General features: G+C 38.9%; 1 pseudogene; it reads right to left on the reverse strand.

Moving 5' to 3' along the window:
• Positions 1–5732: 5732 nt before the first annotated feature.
• Positions 5733–7263, reverse strand: LOC143675827 (serine protease 58-like; annotated as a pseudogene).
• Between the last annotated feature and the right edge of the window lie 14771 nt (positions 7264–22034).

Consider the following 22034-nt stretch of genomic DNA (forward strand, 5'->3'; position numbering starts at 1 on the left):
AAGAAGCAGTGAAAAGTGTCTCTTCTTCCTTAAAAGTCTTCAAATGACTGGGTTATCTTGTTTGTAGGAGACACACCTTAGTTGATTGCAGATGTGATCAGCTACAGATGCAATCAACTGACATGATTTAATACACCAGCCTTCCAATTATCAAACAGCCACAAAATATCCTTGCAGCAATGTTCAGGCCAGTGATTCCCGGACCAGGCAACTGGGCCTCATCACTTGGCTAAGTTGACACCAGAACCTAACCATCACATTATGCTAAACAAAATTTAAGGAAAAAATATTACTAAAAATGGATGCCTCATCAGGACATGCTTTTGAGCCCAATGTGCTATAAAATATCTTAGCATGTTGCTAGCTCCTTTAATACCAAAAAGGCACATCAACTAAACTAAAAGTTACACTTAGTTTAGAAATGGTTATATTGGATTTATGATTAAAATGTTGTTAGTTACTAGATATATCAGACTAAAGTGACATCTGAAATTAAATAGATTTAATGATAAGGATCAGTCTTTAGTCTTCCTTTGTTGTATGATTTTACAGGTTTTAATTGATCAAATTTCCTTTTTACTAATAGGAATTAGGGTGATAAGGGAGATTTGGGGATTTCTAGTACTGTTGAAAAATTGCAAGTATTGGCTATTTATATTCTTCATTATACCTTGGTAAAAAAAAGGTGATGTGTCTACATATTAATAAATTGGAAAAAAAGATTCTTCTGTGTGCTTCATTAATAGTCTCAGGATATCTCTTTTAAACAGTTAGGAGGAACAGAAGGGAAGTCTGCTACCTGGTCTATGCATAGTGTGAACCCACAGAGAACTTCTGATAATCCTGAGTATGGGGAAAAGTGAGAAAAATAGTCAAGGACATTGACTACTCCAGTTAGCTGAGCTGCTCTAAATGAAGGAATAGGAATCAACTGACCTTGGACCAGCAAGCTTTTAACCACACCATTACCTACCTTTCTCACCAGTAAATCAACCCCTATATTCGGGTCCCTCTTCAAAAAAGGTGTCTTAGTTAAATAAATCTCTTTTATAAACTTTTAAAATAAAAATGACTGCTCCAAATTCATCACAGTAAGTGCCTTAATTTTTGCTTTGAGTCAAACCATTCCATATCAGAATTTTCCTTTACTATAGATAATTGGCTTTAAAATGTTGGGTTTTTTTTTTTAATGCACAGTCTTGAATAATTGGACTATCAAACTGGCACAGATGCGATAGTTTTACATATGCAAAATTGCATTCCCTTTGTATTTCATGTGTAATTTGTCAATTGAGTATACTTTATATTAAGGATGGATTATGCATCTTTGGGTAAATGAAAACTGTATCTTATTTGATTTGTCCTTTGAGAAATAAAGTTCCCTAAATATCAAAAAAAGAAAAAAATTGGCTCATGACCAGGGGTAAAAAGAGAAGATTTAACATTCATATCATCAAAGTTTCAGAAGGAGAGGAAAAAGAATTGCTGGACAGTAAAATTAATTGAAGAAATAATGGCTCAAACTTCCCAAATTTGTGAAAGATAAAAATCTACAGATTCAAGAAACTGAGTGTATCTGAAACAGAATAAACACTAAAGATTCAAGAAATTGAGTGTACCTGAAACAGAATAAACGTTAAGAAATCCACACCCAGACATATCATAATCAAACCTCTAAAAACTAAAGACAAAGAAAAACTCTTGAAAACAGCCAGAGAGAAACAATGCCTATGACAAGGGGACAGTGGTTCAAATAGCAGCAGATAACTCATCAGGAACATGAAGGCTAGAAGGTAGGACAAAACCTTTTTCAAGTCCTGAAATAAAGCAACTGTCCACCCAGGTTATTATATCCATTGAAACTATCCATTAGGAATGAAGGTGAAGGAAAGACAAGAGAATTTGTCTCCTGCAGACCTGCTCTAAAAAGAAGGCTAAAGAAAGTTCTGCAGACAGAAAGGAAATGAATGGAAGGAAACCTGGAACATCAGGGATTAAAAAAGAGCAACAGAAAGAATGTTTAGGTTACATACCATATGATTCAATTTATATAGCATTTTCAGAGTTTCAAATAGTAGTGATGGAGAATAGATCAGGGGTTGTAAAGGGTTAGGATTGAGGGAGGTTGAGATTATTAAGGAATAACAAAAGGGAGTTTCTTTGTGGTAGTGAAACAGTTCCATTATTCTGATCATGGTGAGGGTTACATGAATCTATGTATGTGACAAAATTTCATAGAACTATATACACTCAAAAAGAGTGCATTCAAAAAAATATGAAAAAGGTCTGCATCTGAGTTAATAGTATTGTACCAACATAAATTTCCTGGTTTTGCTATTGTACTGTGGTTAAAGATATTACGATTGGGGCAAAATTGGGTACACAGAATCTCTGTAATATTTTCGCAACCTCTTGTAAGTCAGACTATTTTCAAATAAATTGTTAAAGCAAGGGAGCTTCTGGGGAATGTTGGAGTATGGAGCTCTAGGACTCACTCCTCCTCCAAACAGCTAGGGACAGTAAGGAACTTTTTGAAATGACTGTCTTGGAGGCAAGGGGAGCACCGTACAGCATCCAGGAAGATTAGAAGAAAGAATCTAAGAAACTGTGGTGAAGAACTACAGGTAGCTTGCTTGGGGTGAACTGCGGGCACACATCCACCACTCTCAAGGCAAGTTGCCTTGGGGTATAGTCCCTGGCTGGCTGCCTGCCAAGAATATAGAAGTCCTCTTCCCCAAGAATGGGAAGGAGAGACAGGAGGCACCATATCTTTGAACTTCCGTTGCCTTGGCCCCAGCGGATGGTGGGGTTGAAACAATGGGTGCAGCTGTCCCTTTCCAGGTGGGCTGAAATAGCAGCTCAGAGACAGGACACAGAGATCTAAATTCTTTGATCAAATTTGATTCATTGAATGATCAATGAATCATGGCTGAGCAATGATCTGGGCATTTTTTAAGAACATTTTTTATTGTGGAATATATAAGCAAAAAAGCAATAAATTTCAAAGTACATTTTAATAAGTAGTTATAGAACAAATTTCAAAGTATAGTATGTGATACAATTCCACAATTTTAAGTATTTCCTTCTAGCTGCTCTAAGGCACTGGAGCCTAAAAAGAAATGTTATTGTAATAATTCAGTAGTCATTCTCATTTGTTAAATTCTATTGTTACAATTCCTCCTACTCACTTGAGCCTTCTCCCAATGTGATCCTTCTCCCAATTTTTAGAGATATTTGGGCAATGACCATTCTAATTTCTTCATGTTGAAAGAGGGTGTTTGACATTATGGGGTATGCAGCTGGTTGATATTCTTGGAGAGACTGGTAACTCTGGGTTTCAGGGCTTATCTGGCATAGGAACAATCTGGAGGTTTTAGGTTTCTGAAAAATAAACTTAGTGAGCATTCATGGCTTTTGATCAATGAATTTAGATCTCTGGGTTTGGCTCTGAGCTGCTGATTCAGCCTGCCCTGGAAAGGGACAGCTGTAACCATTGTTTCAACCCCACTACCCACTGTGGCTTAGGCAATGGAGGTATAAAGATACAATGCCTCCTTAGGGCTGCAGAGAACAGTTTGCTGAAGGGTGACATTTGCTGAGCAGGCTAGAAAAGCACAGCTTCAGGGACTTTAAAAAAGGCTTTTGGTGTCTTGCCTGCCCCTCTCTCTAGGGTACTTTGGAACTTGTCTATGTCCCCTTTTGTGGGTCCCTGGCCCTATTTGGGCTGGGAACTAGTGACTTGTGAAAGTTCTTCCTGGGATGACCCTCCCAGAATTTACCCCCTAGGCAAAAACAGATACAGGCAATGAAAGGAATATAAAAAATAAACTACAGTGGCAAAACAAAAATAAACATAACAGATCAAGATTCCCAGAGAAGGAACAGAGGAAATGTGGTGGTTTGAAGCTGTTATGTACCCAGAAAAGGCCATGTTCTTTTGGTCCATTCTTGTGGGAGCAGACCTGTTGTAGGTAGGACATTTTGATTAGGTTATTTCAAATGGGCTATGACCCACTCTATTCAAGGTAGGTATTAATTTCCTTTCTGGAATCCTTTTTGAGAGCATAAAAGGAAAAAAAAGCTTTCAGAGAAGCTTAAGATAACTCATAGAGAAAGAGCCCCAGAGAAGCTGAGAGAAAAGGATATGCCCACAGAAGCTGAGAGAGGAAGCCACTGAAGCCAGAAGCTGAAAGCAATGAAAATTGGGAGAGATGAACCAGTAGACATTGGCCATGTGCCTTCCCATGTGACAGAGGTGTCCCAGATATTGGCAGCCTTTTTTTAGAGAAGGTATCATCCTGTTGATGTCTTAACTTGTACATTTTCATGATCTTAGACTGTAAATTTGTAAGTTAATAAACTCCCATTGTAAAAGCCACCCCATTTCTGGTATATTGCATTCCCAAAGCTTTAGTAAACTAAAACAGGAAAGGAAATTTTTCCTGGGGGTGAAGCAATTGCTCAAATAGTGCAATATGAAAAACTGTACTGCATGTCCAGGGCAAGAATCAGATGAAGAAGAGCTGAACAAATCTGATCAGTTAAACATGGGCAACTCAAAAGGTCTAGAATCAGTTGAACCAAGTGTCAAAGAAGAGCAAAGTCAACCAACAACAAAACCTTAGGGAAGAGAGAGAAACTGATTTGCAGACAGAAAACTACAAAAGGTTGCTAAAATAAATTTTAAAAGACCTAATGTGGTAGTTAGATTCAGTTGTCAACTTGGGCAGGTGAAGGCACCTAGTTCTGTTGCTGTGGACATGAGCCAATGGCATGTGAACCTCATCTGTTGCTGATTACATCTGCAGTTGGCTAGGAGGCGTGCCTGCTGCAATGAGTGATGTTTGGATTAATTGGCTGGTGCTTAAATGAGAGAGTTCAACATAGCATAGCCCAAGCAGCTCAGCATACCTCATCTCAGCACCCACAGCTCAGCCTAGGCCTTTGGAGATGCAGAAAGGAATCACCCTGGGGAAAGTTGTTGGAATCCAGAGACCTGGAGAGAAGGCCAGCAGAAATCACCCTGTGCCTTCCCGCATAAGAATCTCAGTTGAAAGTTAGCTGCCTTACTTCCCAAGAACTAACGAAATAAATCACCTTTTATTAAAAGTCAATGCATCTCTGGTGTGTTGCATTCCAGCAGCTAGCAAACTAGAACACCTGAATACTGCCATGTCAGAGACCTGGGTTTGATTTCCAGTGCCTGGCCCATGACGAAAAAAAAAAAAGAATTCATTCCTTTTTGAACTTTCATATATCCAACTCTCTTTTGCCTCTCCTTCCGTCTCTTTTTTCTATTGTCAACCTCTCCATCATTCATTGTAAACTGTATGACTTTGTAAACTATATGACTTAGGCTTGTGTTAGCCTGCTTTTATTAATGCTTGTTTGTAAGTTTCTAATGAATGAGCCACACTTGGCATCAGTAGCAGGATTGTTCTCCATCCCCTTCCTCCTGCCACATAATCTTTCATGCACACCTGGGTGGTGAATGAGGTGAGAGCACTAGAATCCAGAAATTTCCAGTCATAAAGAGCCACATGACCCCTGGGCATATCATATTACCTCTTTGGGCTTTGATTTCCACAAAAATAAAATCAGGGGTTAAGATATATAAATTCTCAGGTTGCTTCTGGCTCTAATCCTCTATTGTGATAGATGATTATTTCGATTAAGTGAGTACTTGAGGACCAACAAAGGTCTGTCTTGGGCGTAATAGATGATTATTTCGATTAAGTAAGTACTTGAGGACCAACAAAGGTCTGTCTTGGGCGTAACTCACTGGAATCCTTCCATGTCCAGTTCCAGCCAGACACAGTGCTTGTGGCACCACTTCTGTCATCTGTGCTATTGGGCAGAGCTGCCAGCTTCACCTTATCAAGTGTTATGGGTTTCCTCAGTTTGATGAGCATGAGGTCACGCTCAGCAAAATTCGGGGTAAAATTTGGGTGTTGGAAGGTAAGCATGGGTTCTAATTTCCCCGTCTTATTTTGGAAATGCTTCTTTCCTGAAGCAGCAATCTTGAGGTGAAGCACTCTAAAACAGGACATTAAGGGTCAGTAGAGGAGGGAGATATTATTCTATTGTTTATCTTGCCTCCTTTCTCCCTCTAACTTGTTATGTGATTTTGGACAAATTACTTCCCTAAGTTATCTAGACCTCTGCCTCCTTAATGTCAAATGAGTAGTTTCCATTGGAGCTGCATAATTATTTGATCTGTACAACATTTTATGCAGACTTTCTCTCCCTATGAATTCATCCCCTGGTCCTCAGCCTCCCCCAATTACTTCTATCTTGCTTTCATCATCCCATCCAGGAATCTAACTCTTAATCACCCAGACCCTTCTATTTCCTCTCTCTTTACAGCCGCTTTTCAGGTTTGAGGGTCTCCTGAACTAGCCTCCTCACTGGCCAGCCTCATTCCTCTTCCCCTGAGGAATCCTAGCAACTAAGGGGGGATGTGTCTTCTCCCAACACGTCGCACGACTGGTGATGAGAAGCAGCGAGCTGCAGTGAGAATCCTCTGTTTGTGAACCAGAGTACCCAAACAAGGCTTGTGTTCCAAGTTCAGGAAAATAAAAAAGGTTGGTACATTCATTTCTATGTTCATCTGATTGGGTTGTTGATGGATTTTGCTTTTGCTGATGCTGGATTTGCTGTTATTTGTGTAACTGTTGCCAGATAGAGGAAAGAAGGGTAGAGTCATAGAGATGGGGGAGTAAGTTTCAGAGGACAGGAGTAGGAGGCATTTTACGTGGAGGTGCTTTGGAATGGGCAACATATTATTATCTAAGGTATTATCTAGCCACTTCAAGATCATTCTCCTATCTCTTCAGTTTCCCTCAGACTTCCCTCTGTTTTGTGTCCTCCCTCTTACTTCTCCACTCCTTTCTTTCTTCCTCTCGATTTTTCTTTCTTTGCTTCAAGTTTCCTTTCTATCCTAAAAGCAAAATCTCATCCCTTTGCCAACACCCCATTCCACAATGTATCAAATCTCATTGACTTAGTCCAAATTCTCTTTTGCATGTATAGAGCTGGAGGAAAATCAATGAGCCTTTGAGATTGCTGAGTGTCCTAGGAAACTATTGATCACTACGGTCCAGAATTTTTACCTTTCCAACTGATGATTTCTCTCTTTCTCTTGTCTATTCCCCACTTCTTGCACATTTCTTCACTCTGTCTTCTCAAAATTTTAAATTGAAACAGGAGCCCACATTCACCAGTCAGTATCAGAATGGTGAAGACTAGGAAGAGCCTGTTCATGTTGTAGTTTCCACACCATCTTCCAGTAAGAAGGTCTGGGAAGGGAGGGAACCAAAGCAAGAGAATTATCAATGAGGCCAATCTGGAGTCTTTGCAAAGGCAGAAATTACAAGGAGGGGTGGGAGGCTCAAGGGAGTAAGGTGTGCGGTACTAACTGACGATGGCATCAGGAGTAAAGAGAGGCAGACTCCATGCCACTAGAGTGTCTATCCTTCCGTGTTAGTCTGGGAGATTTTAAGGTGAGCTTTCTGATCCACAGAGGGATGGACTTTGGGCCAAGATCTTTCTTTTCCTTTATCAGCAGAGAGAAATCTCAACTAGCCAGTCCTGTCTGCCTTAATCCACTGTCTCCAGTAACACTTTGGCCTATATTGGTTCCCTTAGGTTACTGACCTGTCCCCACTTAGCATGTCTGGCCCCCACCTCACTGTGTGACATTTGTCTGCCCAAGGGATAAAATTGACTCCCTCATCTATGAGCTACAGACCCCCCTCACCTACCACACTGAAGCCTACCGCCATCACACTGATGCTTGTCCTCATGTCATACTGGTTCCAACTCCATCTCATCCTCCCTTCATGTCACATTGTTGCCATTCCAGGTCATCCTTTCCCCTTCCCTCAAGTCTCACCCCAAAACTTAGTGGCTTCAAACAGAAAATGATTATTTACTCACAATTCTGAGGGTGGTTACTTTGGGATGGGCTCAGCTGGACAGGTCTTCTGGTCTAAGCAGAGTTCATTCATGCATCTGTGATCAGCTGGCCATGCATGGCCCCACACACATGTCTTGTAGCTGGCTATTGTTGGATGGGGTGATAGGAAGTAATTGGGCCATGTGTCTGCCTGAGATCACTCATATGATTCTAGTTACAGGGTTGTCAAGGTCAGCCACAGGGCAAGCCCCAATGCTCAAGTACTTCTCAAGCTTCTGCTTACATCATGTTTGCTAATGTCACATTGGCCAAAGAAGTCCCATGGCTAACTCAGAGTCAAGAAGACTGAAAAAAGTAGAGCCTACCTCTTGATGAAATAATGTATAAAATCATATTGCCAGAGCATAGATAGAAGGGGAATAATTTGGGGCCATTTTTGTCCTCAACATTTTATTGCACAAATTTCCAAATATACCAAAAATCTGAAAAGCAGTATAGTATAGGTATCATATAGAATATAGTGAAGTGAACATCCATGTACCCACCTAGTTTCTCAAATTAACATTTAACTATATTTGCTTTGTCACATACCTATCTCTAGTAGTTAGATTCAGGTGTCAACTTGGCCAGGTGATGGTGCTCAGTTGTTCTGCTCTAGACTTAAATCATCAGCACATGAATTTCATCTATGTCTGATTACATCTGGGATTGGCCAAAGGGAATGCCTTCCACAATGAGTGACACAATTTAATTAGCTGAAGGCTTACAAAGTGGAATAAGAGGAGAAAGAAGTAGCTTAGCATACCTCAGATCAGCCGACATAGGCCCAGACATTTGGAGAGGCAGAGAGGAAATGCCCCAGGGAAAGGCATTTGAACCCAGAAGTTAGTAGATAGGGCCAACAGACATCCCTGTGTGCCTTTCCATGTGACAGAGAAACCCAGATGAAAGCTAGCTGCCTTTCCTCTAAGGAACTGTAAATTTGTAACTAAATAAAATCCCTTTTATATATACCAGTCTCTGGTATATTGCATTCCAGCAGCCTTAGCAAACTAAAACACTATCCATCTATGTTTGTGGCCATGTTGCTGTTACATTAAAAAGAACAGAGGCAGCAAGCTCATCTGGTTGCAATCTGGTTTCCTCACCCACCTCTCTGAAGCAACTTCTCTTTCTCTATTTTTATTTGGTCTTCACAGCTGCCATCATCACCATATAATCCCTGAGTTCCTGCCACTGCTTCCAAGCTGGCTTTCCTTGACCAGCGGTCTCTTTCTTTGTCCAATCTATTATTGATCTTGTTTTCATTTGTTGTACTCTTGTTTAAAGGCTTGCAGTGCTTCCTACTGCCAACCACTACATATTAAAACACCTGTCTGACCTCTAAATCCCTCAATAATCTGGTATTAATGATGCCAGATGCTGTAGGGATATGACATAATAGGCAGAGTCAGAGTTCCTGTGCCCTTAAGAGCCCTGTTGGCACATTTCTCTGACCAACTGTAGTCTTATCCTGTGTGTCTTATCCCTGTTTAAAAATTGGCTGTAATCTTTGACTTTTAGCCCTCTTAGCCCAGCCCACACAACACACACCTGTGCTTCTCCCATCAGCACCCTTTAGGCACTAATGTCTGCCCTACTTGGCACCTTATCAACAGCCCTCTGACTTTCATACCTGTAAGTTCATCTGTCTCTGCTGTTGAGTAAGGACTGGCTTCTCCCCCTGGCATTTAGTCAAACAGTGGTTCTGGCAGTTTTGAATACATTACTCTGATTGGCAGTGAGTCCTTGCCTATACTGCTTGAGCTCAAGGCCACAAGAAAGGATTCCCATCTCTCCTGTGATTGGCCATACCCCTCACTATCATGAGGACCATCCTCCTGTGCCCCCCATCTGTGCCAGTCCTCATCAGGCACCCACTGAGCTCGAGCTGTTCAGACTCCATGGGGAGTCCCTCCTACCCCGCCCCTCTGCCCCATTTCCTGGTGCATTATTTTCCTCTATTCCCCACTGTGAATTGCCATTCTAGGCCAGTCAGTATCTTTGCTATTCTTTCCATTTACAATTTCCACACATGCTTCCTTCATTCTTTGGCCCATGTACAGACATACTTGGGGGCACTTTCTCTACCTATCCCTCGTCAGTGAGTCTGCCTCTGCCCACAACCTTTGCTAAGTGGCTCAAGCATATTATACTTGCTCATTTTATTTATTATCTGACATCCCAATAAATATAAGAGCTAAAAGGGCAGGAATTTGGAAGTTTTTTGTTTGTTTGTTTTCTATTCCCAGAGCCTCATAGACACTTTATAATTCTAGCACGTAGTAGGCACTGAGTAAATTTTTCTTACACATAGAAAGAATGAACAGTGCCTCTCAATTTGAGTTAGTTGTTGTTGTTATCCAATATTCCCTCTCAGATGCTTCCATTTTGTAAGCAGTTTCCTCACATGTGAATCTTTTCATTCTGGAACAAATTAGCAAAAGGCTTTCATAAAGGGAGCAAAATAACCATTGGAAAAAAAAATCTAAAATTGTGGAATTGTACCCCATCCAAATTCTGAAATCTGTTTTACAACTAATTGTTGCACTGTGCTTTGAAATTTATTGCTTTCTTGCAAATACGTTATTTTTCCAAAAAATAAAAAGTTGATTGTGATGATAAAAAAATATGTATTTATTCCTTCTAGTCTCCACTATTCTGGAGCAGCTAGGAAGGAAAAATCTGAGATTACAGTATGGTAGCCCATGCTTTGGGATCTGTCCTGTAACTGCTTATTGAAGAGTGCTTTGAAAACTATTGCTTTTTTCTTTCTTTGTTTTGTATATATGTTAATTGTATAATAAAAAAAGTTTAAAAAAATGACTATTGGCACCTCAAGTGTCCCATGGAACAGTGTGTGTGTGTTGGTGTGGCCGAGAGGTGGAAGGCAGACCTTGCGGGACATCTTCTGTATCTCTTTCCTCCCCCTCCAGTGTGGGTTGAAATATTTGTATTTGATCTCCCACATTTTCCAGTAACTACTGGTGTTTGGGGATCTAATACATACTCCACACATGTATTTCTCAAGGATGTACATTAATTCTCAAAGACACTACAGTTGAAACCCAAGGTTGCAAGTAGTTTGGCTTCCAAGATTTGAATTATTTGTTTTAAAACCATTTGAATTCATCATAAAATATTTAACAACACTCAGACTTCTCTTGAAAAATTGAGATATCACTTATTGACATTTTTATTGGTGCCAAGAAGTGAGCACTCATTTTACATGGGGTATGTGCTCTCTATTTTAGCACAGCCCTCACCACTCCTTGTTGTCTCCCTGACACTGAGGCTAATGACAGTTAACATTCACCAATGTATCATTTGAACCATTTTTCTTAGAGTTTAGAGGAAAAGGATGTTCTTATTTCCAAGTCCCTATTAAAATTGGAAAAACCGAACCATAGAAAAACAGAAGCATACATTTCAATAAAAACGGGATGAGAGGGTTTTGAGGGGGTAGGGAAGAATAAAGATCATTCCTAAGCATTTAATATACAATATGCAAATATAGTGTGACTGGAACCATAGAATGCAACTCAAAATGTCAGGACCCTGAATTTGCAATCCTTGCTCCAATCCAATAAAAAGGAATTAATAGTATATTCCACCTATCTCATAATTTGCAAGGTACCTCTCTCTCTAAAAACTTCTGTAATTCATATTATTATGCAAAGCACGTTTAGTTTCTTTCCTTCTTATGGATGTCTCCCTGCCACCCTCAACACACATACGAGCCCTCTAATCTCCCAAATTTTACCCTTTGAAATGGAAATACAGAGGGATTCATTATTAGTTCATATGCTTTTCAACTGTTGTTTATTTATGCAAAAAAGGTTTTGAGATTCTGGCTCAAATAAAGACTTAATTAGAATCTCAGCTAAGGGGTGCAAGGGTAGTTCAGTGGTAGAATTCGCACCTGCCATGTGGGTGACCTGGGTTCAATTCCCAGTCCATGCACTTCCCAATACAAACAAGCAAAGCAAACAAAATACAAACACAGAGAAATTCAACAAATGGTGCTGTAATAATGGGATACTCACATGGAAAAATAATGACATGTGAGCCTGCCATACAGCATACAAAAAAAAAATCTCAGCTTAGGACCCTCATTCTCTTCTTTTTCAATATGGTAGAAGGAAAGAATATTATTTGTTCTTGCAGTTGCTTTCAGTAGATGATGTTAGGACTCTATAACTTAATTACAAGAGTAAAAGTAAAATTTCATATCGGTAATTTGAATTATGTGATTCCCTCAGCTGGTAAATACACATGATGTCAAGGAAACTGTGACCTTAGGTACAATTATCCATATGTTCCTAAAAAGGCCAAACACAAATTCATCACAAGCCTGGTATTTCATTTAAAGATAGTTAGGGTATCGATGCACATTCATCAAACTGTTATAAGGAAACAAGGGTGTTCAGATATTTATCTGAATATGTCTTTCTCCCTCTACCACCTTTCTCATCTTCATTCATGCCAGATGTAAAAAGTGGGCAGTTATGGAGCCCAATTCACTGATAGCCAAGCAGGGAGCTCTTGGGTGTGACCAGACAGGAAACGAATCATTGGAAGCCAAATGTTTGTATGGAGAGCTCCCCCTAAAATGGCACAAAAGCAAATGTTCATAAACAACATTTGAAAAAAGCATCATGGAACTCTTGAGAGGAGGGTTAAAATATTGCCACCCATTCCTAATTAACACAATTTTGATAAAACATCGTTCTTGGAGGCCGACTGAGGCTCTGAGCCTTTCAGAAACGGTTGCTATAATTGTAGGATGGGTCCTGACTCACAGTACTTCTTATTTTGAAATATGACTCAATTTTGATAACCTCAGCCCAATCTCTATTTTTAATGCATTGAAAATTCATATGCTGCCTGTGAACATTTTAAGTTTCGTGTACATATTTCTCTCAATTGCAATCAACACAAATAGAGGATATGAGAAAAGAATGATTAAAAATGGAAATTTGTTTCTTTCTGAACAAATGCTTAGTTCAAGATGGTATATGCATAGATTAAAGTTCTGCACCACAGCTTGATCTATTGTTTTTAACATCTTCTTTTGCCCCTCCAGAAATCTCTAAAAAAAATGCTGTTTCATTTTGACAGATATTTCTAGCACACCAGGCTCCCATTTAGCCTAATCAGGACCTCTTTTGAGACCTGGAGCCCATGACTAGGCTGCTTTGGGGCCAATGGGAAGTCTCCTCCTATTAGAAGCTGCCTCTGAGGGGAGGTGATGATGGTGATGATAGAACATTGCTGTTTTTCCATCTGGTCCTGATTTGAAAAGGCAACAATGGGTCAGAAGGTCAGGGGCCATGGAGCCAGCCCTCCAACAGGCTGGCCTTTTGCAATGTTGTGCTGGGCCAAAGAGGGTCGTTCTAAACGAAGTGGCCTGTTCTTTTTCTGTGACTTCTATTAGGATCTTGCATTTGTTGAAATATTTTATAAAGAACTTTGAATCATCAAGGCATATGTGATTGAACACCTATCATTGAACTAAGCAGAAGAACTCCTTCAGAATTTTTTCTTGTGTCCAAGAAACCAATGAGAAATCCTTAGGACAGTGACTCTAAAGATATATGGCTAATATCAAAGAATGATAATATCATCTTTGAGCTCCATATTTGTTTTTTTGTTTTGTTTTGGTTTGTTTTCAGAGAAATGAGAATGTTCCCATATTGATTGTGGTGATGAATGCATAACTACATGATTATACAAAGAGCCACTGATTGGATGGATTGTGTGGTGTGTGAATATAACTATTTAAAAACCAGGGAGGAAGGGAGGGAGGGAGGGAGGAAGGAAGGAAGGAAGGAAAGAGCTCCATATAGGTTTTATCTATTTCTGTAGCAAAAATTTCCTGCCTAGATGAATGCATGGAGAACATGGTTACAGATACAGCTCTGACTCCTTTAGTCAAGATCATAAGAAAATTGAGTCTATGTGTGAATGAGTTTTCCAGATTTCTGGAGCTACACCTAAAAAACAAACACACAAACAAACCACCACAGACAATGGAAGGACCTCTGTGTAGCATGTTTGAAGTGGGAGGGGCAGGTAAGTGGAAAACTTTATTTCTCTCTTTATGCTCTTCTGTGGTGAATGAATTTAAAAATAAATTTTATTACTTTTATTATTTTTTAAAAATTACTTGAAAACATTTCTATATAAATAAATGGGTTATATACTTCTGACTTTTTAAACTGAGCCAAATTTGATCATCATTATCATCATGATACACCTCAGTAGATCTCTGTCCCACAAAGCAGTGATAACCTCAGGTAGTGCTGAAGTGTATTGAGTGGTTTATCTGGACTGAATATACCCAGATTTTTAATTTATTTCTTATAAATTTTCTGCTGTCTGTTTTGCTATAAGATTGTCAGCTGTTATTTCACACTAACAGTTTTGTCTATCTTTAGCAGCCTCCCTTTTGCATTTGTTGTTTTAACTTACTTCTAATCAACAGAGTGGTTGGTAAATCACATAGCGTGTTAGAAGTCTATTGAAATAAAATTAAATTGGGCATAGAGCGAATGCCCAAGGGTCACTCCTTTGAGTGACCCTTGTACCAGATATTAAGTGTCACTGGATAAAAGAATTATAGGGACGTGAAATGATGCTCTCACGATGCTTTAACTATTTTGCATGATTCCTTCCTTCCCTCGTGAAATTGCTTAATGGTGTTCCAGGTAAACACATGTAATACTGAGTTAAGTTGCCCTCATTCTCCAGTGTAACTGAAATGATAGCCCAGGACATGTTACCAGTTCCAGAATAACACTTTTAATTAGAAATAATTGCCAATATTTGTACAACCAAGGATTCATTCATAGCGACTGTTATCAGGATTTTATGATCTCACTATGTTTGAATATGTATCAGTTTTGCCAAATCCATATGAAAAAACATACATGTTCTAGTTTGCTAGCTGCCGGAATGCAATATACCAGAAACAGAATGGCTTTTAAAAAGGGGAATTTAATAAGTTGCTAATTTACAGTTCTAAGGCCAAGAAAACGTCCCAATCACAACAAGTCTATAGAAATGTCCAATCAAATGTGTCCAGAGAAAGATATCTTGGTTCAAGAAGGCCGATGAAGTTCAGGGTTTCTCTCTCAAGTGGAATGGCACATGGCAAACACGGCGTCATCTGCTAGCATCTTCTCCTGGCTTCCTATTCCATGAAGCTACCCGGGAGGCGTTTTCCCTCTTCATCTCCAAAGGTCACTGGCTGGTGGACTCTCTGCTTCATGGTGCTGCAGCATTCTCTGCTCTCTCTGAATCTCTCATTCTCCAAAATATTTCCTGTTTTATAGGACTCTAATAAACCAATCAAGACCCACTCAAATGGGTGGAGACATGTCGTCCCCTAATCCAGTTTAGCAACCATTCTTGACTAAATTACATCATCCAGGGAGATGATCTCATTACAGTTTCAAACATACATTATTGAATAGAGATTATTCTACTTTTATGAAACGGGATTTATATCAAAACATGGCTCCTCTTAGGGGGCATACTTCCTTTCAAACCAGCACAATACATGTAGGCTCTAATCTGCTGGGTAGCTCAGACAAGACTCAGCTGACTCACAGATGCATGGAAATAGATCGAACAAGTAGCATGTGTTTGAAAGGAACACTTTAGTTAGACAGGGAGTGGAGATTTTTTTTTGACAATCATTCTGAATGTGAGTCAGTGTAGGTTTTCGGGGGTGAGTGTGTAGGTAGATACATCTGTGGGTGTCAGAGAGAGACAGCCAGAGATAGATGCCTGCAGTTCTGTAGCTAGTAAAATGACTACAATCACAAAAAGAATTTAAAGAAATAGAGTTTTATAAAGCCCTTTAAAATAGTTTTAGACAAACAATGTCTATAGGCAGGCTTATTTAAAATGCCAATTGCTCCTACAGAGAGTTTAAATTGTCCCTCCTATCCAATGCCAAGCAATTTTCATTTTCCACTTACTTGAAATGTGGTCATTATCACAAATGAAACCCCATCTTACATTCCATTTAGTCAAAATTTTTTTAAAATGGGAAAATTGAGATAAATTGGTTGCATTTCTCATCTGGAAAAATGACCTTACCTTCAGGTATTCATGGACAAAGAAATGACAGCAAATGGCTTGCCAAAGGAAAAAAAAAGAGCTAAAATGGGTAACAGTGTAAGAATTTTATCTATAACTATAAGAAGATGATTTCTGATTCACTTAACTGCAGTCAGTAATTGGGCAATGCAAAAATTTTAAATATAGGACGTTGGCTGTATAATTGCTTTCCTGGTTTTACCTGTGGGGATAATGAGGGTGGTGAAGTGGAATCTACGCATAGTAGCTGCATTTAATGAGAAATTCCCAGATTGTCGCTGCTTTTCACAGTTCCATGATGACATTTCTGGACTCCTGCAGGTCTGGACTTGTGTGCAAGTCCAGAGCCCATAAAGCTACCCAGAATATCACTGGAAACTAAAGTAAACACTTCAGAATGAAAGAGATGATGAATAAATATGTACAACACAGGCAGCATCATTCAATATGCAAAGGACATTTTTGGGGGGAGCCTCTTAAGATGTGCCTTCCTGCTGGTCTTGCTGCTAGAATTACAACCCTACTTCTGCCTTCAAGCAACTCCTTGTCCTTGAATGAAACAGTAAAGGAAGTTAATAAATACTCTTTGTGCTAGGTGCTATTACATAGGTGTCAATGGAAGAAGCAGTTGTCAATTCTTCACTCACCAACAGTGATATATTTTTCCAAAACGGAAATACCTTTTTCTAATTATACAAAATTACATGATTATTATTAAAAATCCAGATCCTATAGAAAGGTATCATTAGTTGATATAAGGAAAATCATTCCAAGCCATTAGACCTTAAGGAAGCAAAAGGTCTGTGCTTCATTTTTTGTTCCCTCTTTGTCCACCAACTTCTCTATTCCTTGCCATGCATCTCTTTTCATTATTAACTGGTGAAAAAGAAGCCACACAATGTCCTTCCCAAGTAGACAAGACACCCAACTCACTTGTGCCATTGTTATCTGTGCTGTTTGAAACTGTTGTGTACCCCAGGAAAGACATGTTCTTTATTCAATATTGCTGGGTGGGATCTTTTTGATTAAGTTGTTTCCATGGAGATGTGACCCACCCAACTGTGGGTGGGTCCATTTGATTAGGTGGTTTCCATGGAGATTTGTCTCTACCATTCAAGTGGGGTTGCTTACTGGTGTCCTTTAAGAGGGAGCCATTTTGTAAAAAGCTTGAGAGCCAGAACTGACAGAGTCAAAAGAACAGACAAAGCCTCAGGGAAGCCATTGAAGAAGGTTTATGAAGTGAGAAGAGAAAGCTAGCTTTAAAAAAAAAAAAAAATGCCCACACAGCCAGAGACCTTTGGCGATAAAGAAAGAAAATGCCTCTGGGGAAGCTGTTTGAAACAAAAGCCAAAGACCCCAGCAGATGCCAGCCACATACCTTCCCAGATGGACCTTTTGGCCTTTTGTGAATCAAGGTGTCTTCCCCTGTATTCCTTAGTTTGGACATTTATAACCTTAGAACTGTAAAGTTGCAACATAATAAATTCTCTTTTTAAAAGCCGTTCCATTTCTGGTATATTGTGTTCTGGCAGCTTTAGTGAACCAATACACTACCCTTTATGTCTATGCATCATTCCTAGTTCTCACATACTATAAGCATAATATAAATTTATTTCAAAAGTGACTTTGGGCCTAGAAAAACCAAACAACTGCATTTGCATCTTATTTGCATAATAAGATCAGTTCTACATCCACCAGAAGGGAACTTGCACATTTCTCTGTTTGAAGGTCCTGATACTTCCCCTTTCCTTCATGACTAGAAAGTCAAATCCCACCAGTCCATCTGCAGATGATTCATGGTGGCCATGAGCCTTCATTCATGATTGCTGAGTGCCACTGTCTCTGCCTTAAATCTGATGTATATGTCTGGTCATAGGCCATCAATATCCAAAATCAAATGTAAATGATCCCTAAGTTACTTATGTCTCTCTTCTATCCTTTAGGATGGATATTTGAGTGTGGGATGTATAGAAGTAAGAATATGGCTTACAGCTGAAATACAGTTTTCTATACATAAAATAATTAATGTATACATAATAGTTTCCACATGGATATTCAAAAAGGAAGAAGATGATTGTGAAAGAGGAAGTAATTCTAAGACCTCATTTTTTAAACCACTAATTCCAATTTGGGTTAACTAAATAAGAACAACTTGCCTGGATTTGTCAGAGTAGGCTAATTTCTGTAATCAACATTTAGTTATCTCTGAGTTTGGGAATTCTGAATGCTTCTGTTTACTAAAGGTGCCAGAATGCGATATAGCAGAAATGGATTGGCTTATATAAAGGGGATTTATTAGGTTAAAAATTTATGTTCTAAAGCCATGAAAATGTCTGAATTAAGGCATCAAGAGGGAGATTCTGGTTTCAAAATGGCTGTTTTAGTTAATAAGCTGCCAGAAAGCAATATACCAGAAGCAGAGCAGCTTTTAAAAAAGGAAATTTATTAAGTTCCAAGTTTGTAGTTCTAAGGTCATGAAAATGTCCAAACTAAGGCATCCCAGAAGAATACCTTGATTCAAGAAAGGCCAATGGGTCCAGAACACCTCTGTCTGCTGAAAGACACATGGTGACATCTGCTAAGCTTTCCTTCCTGGCTTCTCATTTCATAAGGATTCCCCAGGGGTGTTCTCCTTCTGCATCTCCAAAGATTTCTCGCTGTGTGCGCTTTCTTGGCTCTGGGGGCTCTTTAGCTTTTTCCAAAATGGTTCCCTCTTAAAGGACTCCAGTAAGCAACCCCACCTTGAATGGGTGGAGATGCATCTTCATGGAAACCCACCCACAATTAGGTGGACCACATCTCCACAATTAAAAATATCACACTCAGCAATACTGAATGAGGATTAAAGAACATGAATTTTCTGGGGTACATAATAACTTCAAACCAGCACAGGCTCTCTTAGTTCCTGTGGATCCTCTGGCTTCACCTGGGTGTTTTCTTTCTCTGAACACTTTCCAAAATGTTTCTGCCTTTTATCCTCTCATAAAGGACTCCAGCAAGGAGATTAAGACCCAACTTGAATGGGTTGGGTCACATCTCCATGGAAACAACCTAAATAAAAGGTCCCACCCACAATAGGTCTGCACCCACAGGAATGGATTAAAAGAACATAGGCCTTTTTGGGGGACATAACAGATGCAAACCAACACACTGAATAATTTTCCTTTTTCTTTATCTGAATTTTATAGTTTTGCTATAATCTCAATGGTTTAAGAGAATAGAAGTTATTAATTGCATGTGTAAGAGTTCATTGTTATTTGACAATTGGCCTTCCATGACATGCTTAAGGGAGCCAGGCTTCTTCATTTCTGAGGTTCTGCCATCCTCTAAGCCGCTGGAGTCTTCTATAGGTTCCTCAGCATCAGGCAGACACGTGGAAGAAGAGAAGAGTTTCCCCAATGCAGGGGCCACAGCTGGAAACAGCATATATGATTTCCATCCACAATCCCCTACCAGAACTCTGCCACATAAACATGCAACCTCAAGGGGGACTAGTAAATGTCGTCTGGTTGCATGCACACAGAAGGAAAAGAGAAAAAAGGTCTGGAGGCAGCCTACTACAATGTCTTCCACATGAACAACATATGAGGAGAAGAGGGAAAATTAAGGGGTCTGACTAGGGAAAAAGAGCATTACTTCTTTTGTTTAAATAGAAGTTTAAATTTAAGTCTATATGTCACTTTTTAGATTTAAATTTATATGCCATTTTTCAACAAGTTTTGTAATTTTTTTAAAAAGCTTTTAAGAACAGTAATCACCAGCTTTGTTGAGTGCGTTCAGAAATGAATGTGGTGACACTCAGCCGGTTGGAATTTAACTATACAACTTTACTGAAAGGAAACTTGGCAATATGAATTAAAAACCTTAAAGAGAGTATGCCAACAAGTCTACTTCTAGAATCTTATTTGGGTTATATAAACAGATGTACCTACAACTTTATTTATCACAATATTGCTTATAATAGTGAAACATTGAAAATGATGTAATTGTCCAGCAATTGGTGGTAAATTAATAGAGCTGCATTCTTCTAGTAGAATATCATGTGGCCATGAAATGATGCCATACTGTCTATTTAGTAATATTGAACAATGTGTATATTCTTAAGGTATAAGGATACAAGAAGCACAAATATCAGTTTTCAAATCTCTATGTCTAGAATAATCCAATTTTGGCCATATATACACCTGAATAATTTATACCCAATTATTCCTCTTTGGGTGTTCAAATTCTGGGTGAAGATTTTTCTTTTTCTTGCTTATCTGTGTTTTCTAATTTTTCTATATAAACAGGTGATATTTTTGCCCAATAAAGGTTTTTTCTTTTTAATTTTAAGCAAAAAATCCAAACCCCTAAGGTTTAGAGCAGAAACAGAGTTTTATTCCATAGGCATCTCATAGAAGAAACAAAACAAAATACCATTTGGTTGCCTATACTTGCCTGGGTGGTAGGCAACAAACTATATCCTCAAGATACCTCCTTGCCTGAGCACCTGAGGGGTCCTGGCCTTGGTCACGGTCAAGGTTGGGGAAGGAAGGAGAAGCTATGTTCTCAGGCAGGCTCTTATTTCTGTGCAGGGTTTAAGCAAATTGTAGAGTCCGTGCATAGTTGCTTTCTTCATTCCTCACCTCCCTCACTCTGACAATGGTCTGCTTTCTTTCCTCTGAGTAGGAAACCTGCAGAGGCAGCTGGTTTGTGATATTTTGTGTAGGCATGTGAGTTATATGCAAATCACATGCAAAGTCACTCTGAATCCTTTCTCAGATGGTCGAAGGCAAGACCATTTGTCTCAAGTCTGTATTATACCTAAAAAAGGGCACATATCTATGATATTTTTCTTACTTAATTTCTTCTAGAATAAGTCAAGCTGTTGTCAGAATAGGTTTCAGCTTTTTAAGTTCACTATTCATTTTGGAATTATCCATGCATGCCTGGTTACAAAAGTTAAATTATTTTCAAAAGCAGAATAATTTTTCCACCACAATTTAACTCACTGTAAGTGAAGAGCCAGAACATGATAATTTCCTCTAAGAATCAACATCCTTTATGATTCAGATAATTTGCAACATGGATTTACAACAGCTGAAGGGTGAAAAAAAATTAATTGCTTTCAATATTATTAAGAATGGTGAATTTATGAACTGTAGACTTCACTCAGTAAAATCATACATCTCTGAGGGGTGCACAGGTGGTTCGGTGGTAGAATACTCACCTTTCATGACAGAGACCCAGGTTCAATTCCTGGACCATGCACCCCAAAAAGATAAATAAATAAATCATACATCTTTGTTACATACACAAACACACACTCCAAATTTTATTAACGTCTGTTAATATATTACAGCAGTAATACTTATTTAAAAATTAATTCGAAGTAGTGTATTTTTAAAAAGATGTACCTACAATCAAAACTCAAAAGCAATTGATATTCTCTATTAAAAGTCTAACTTGTATTAAATTAGTATATGCTGTAGAAAATTATTATGAAACACAGGGAAAAACAGAACATACCAAGATGTCACTTTATTTGCGAATACTATGCTTTCATAGGCAGCCTTTTGGTTTTTCAAAACTGGTTGGAAAGGAAGAAATGCTAATAATTATTTACAATTCATTCGGATTTTCTTGATTTGCAGTAAATTGAGCATTCTCTTTCTTAACAGAAGATAAAATGTTAACCTTCTTAATTGCTAAGGTTTTTAGTAGGCAATAAGAGGGATTAGTTCTCAGGGGTGGGGGAATAAAATATCATTGGGGTGAAAAGGCCCATGAAAGAGACCAGTGACAGGACACTTTGGCCTCCTTCAGGATTTCCTAGTAGGCGCTAACAAAATATTTCCATAAGCAACTGTCTTGCTAAAGTATCTAGCTTTTGACCCCTCAAAGGACACTGTAGTCAGCATAAAAGGTGCATCTTGGGCAAGCTTTGTCCTCATGTCTCAGCCTTCATTGTCACTTCTCTTCTCTGACG

The sequence above is a fragment of the Tamandua tetradactyla genome, chromosome 3 (genome assembly GCF_023851605.1).
Source record: "Tamandua tetradactyla isolate mTamTet1 chromosome 3, mTamTet1.pri, whole genome shotgun sequence".
NCBI lineage: Eukaryota > Metazoa > Chordata > Mammalia > Pilosa > Myrmecophagidae > Tamandua > Tamandua tetradactyla.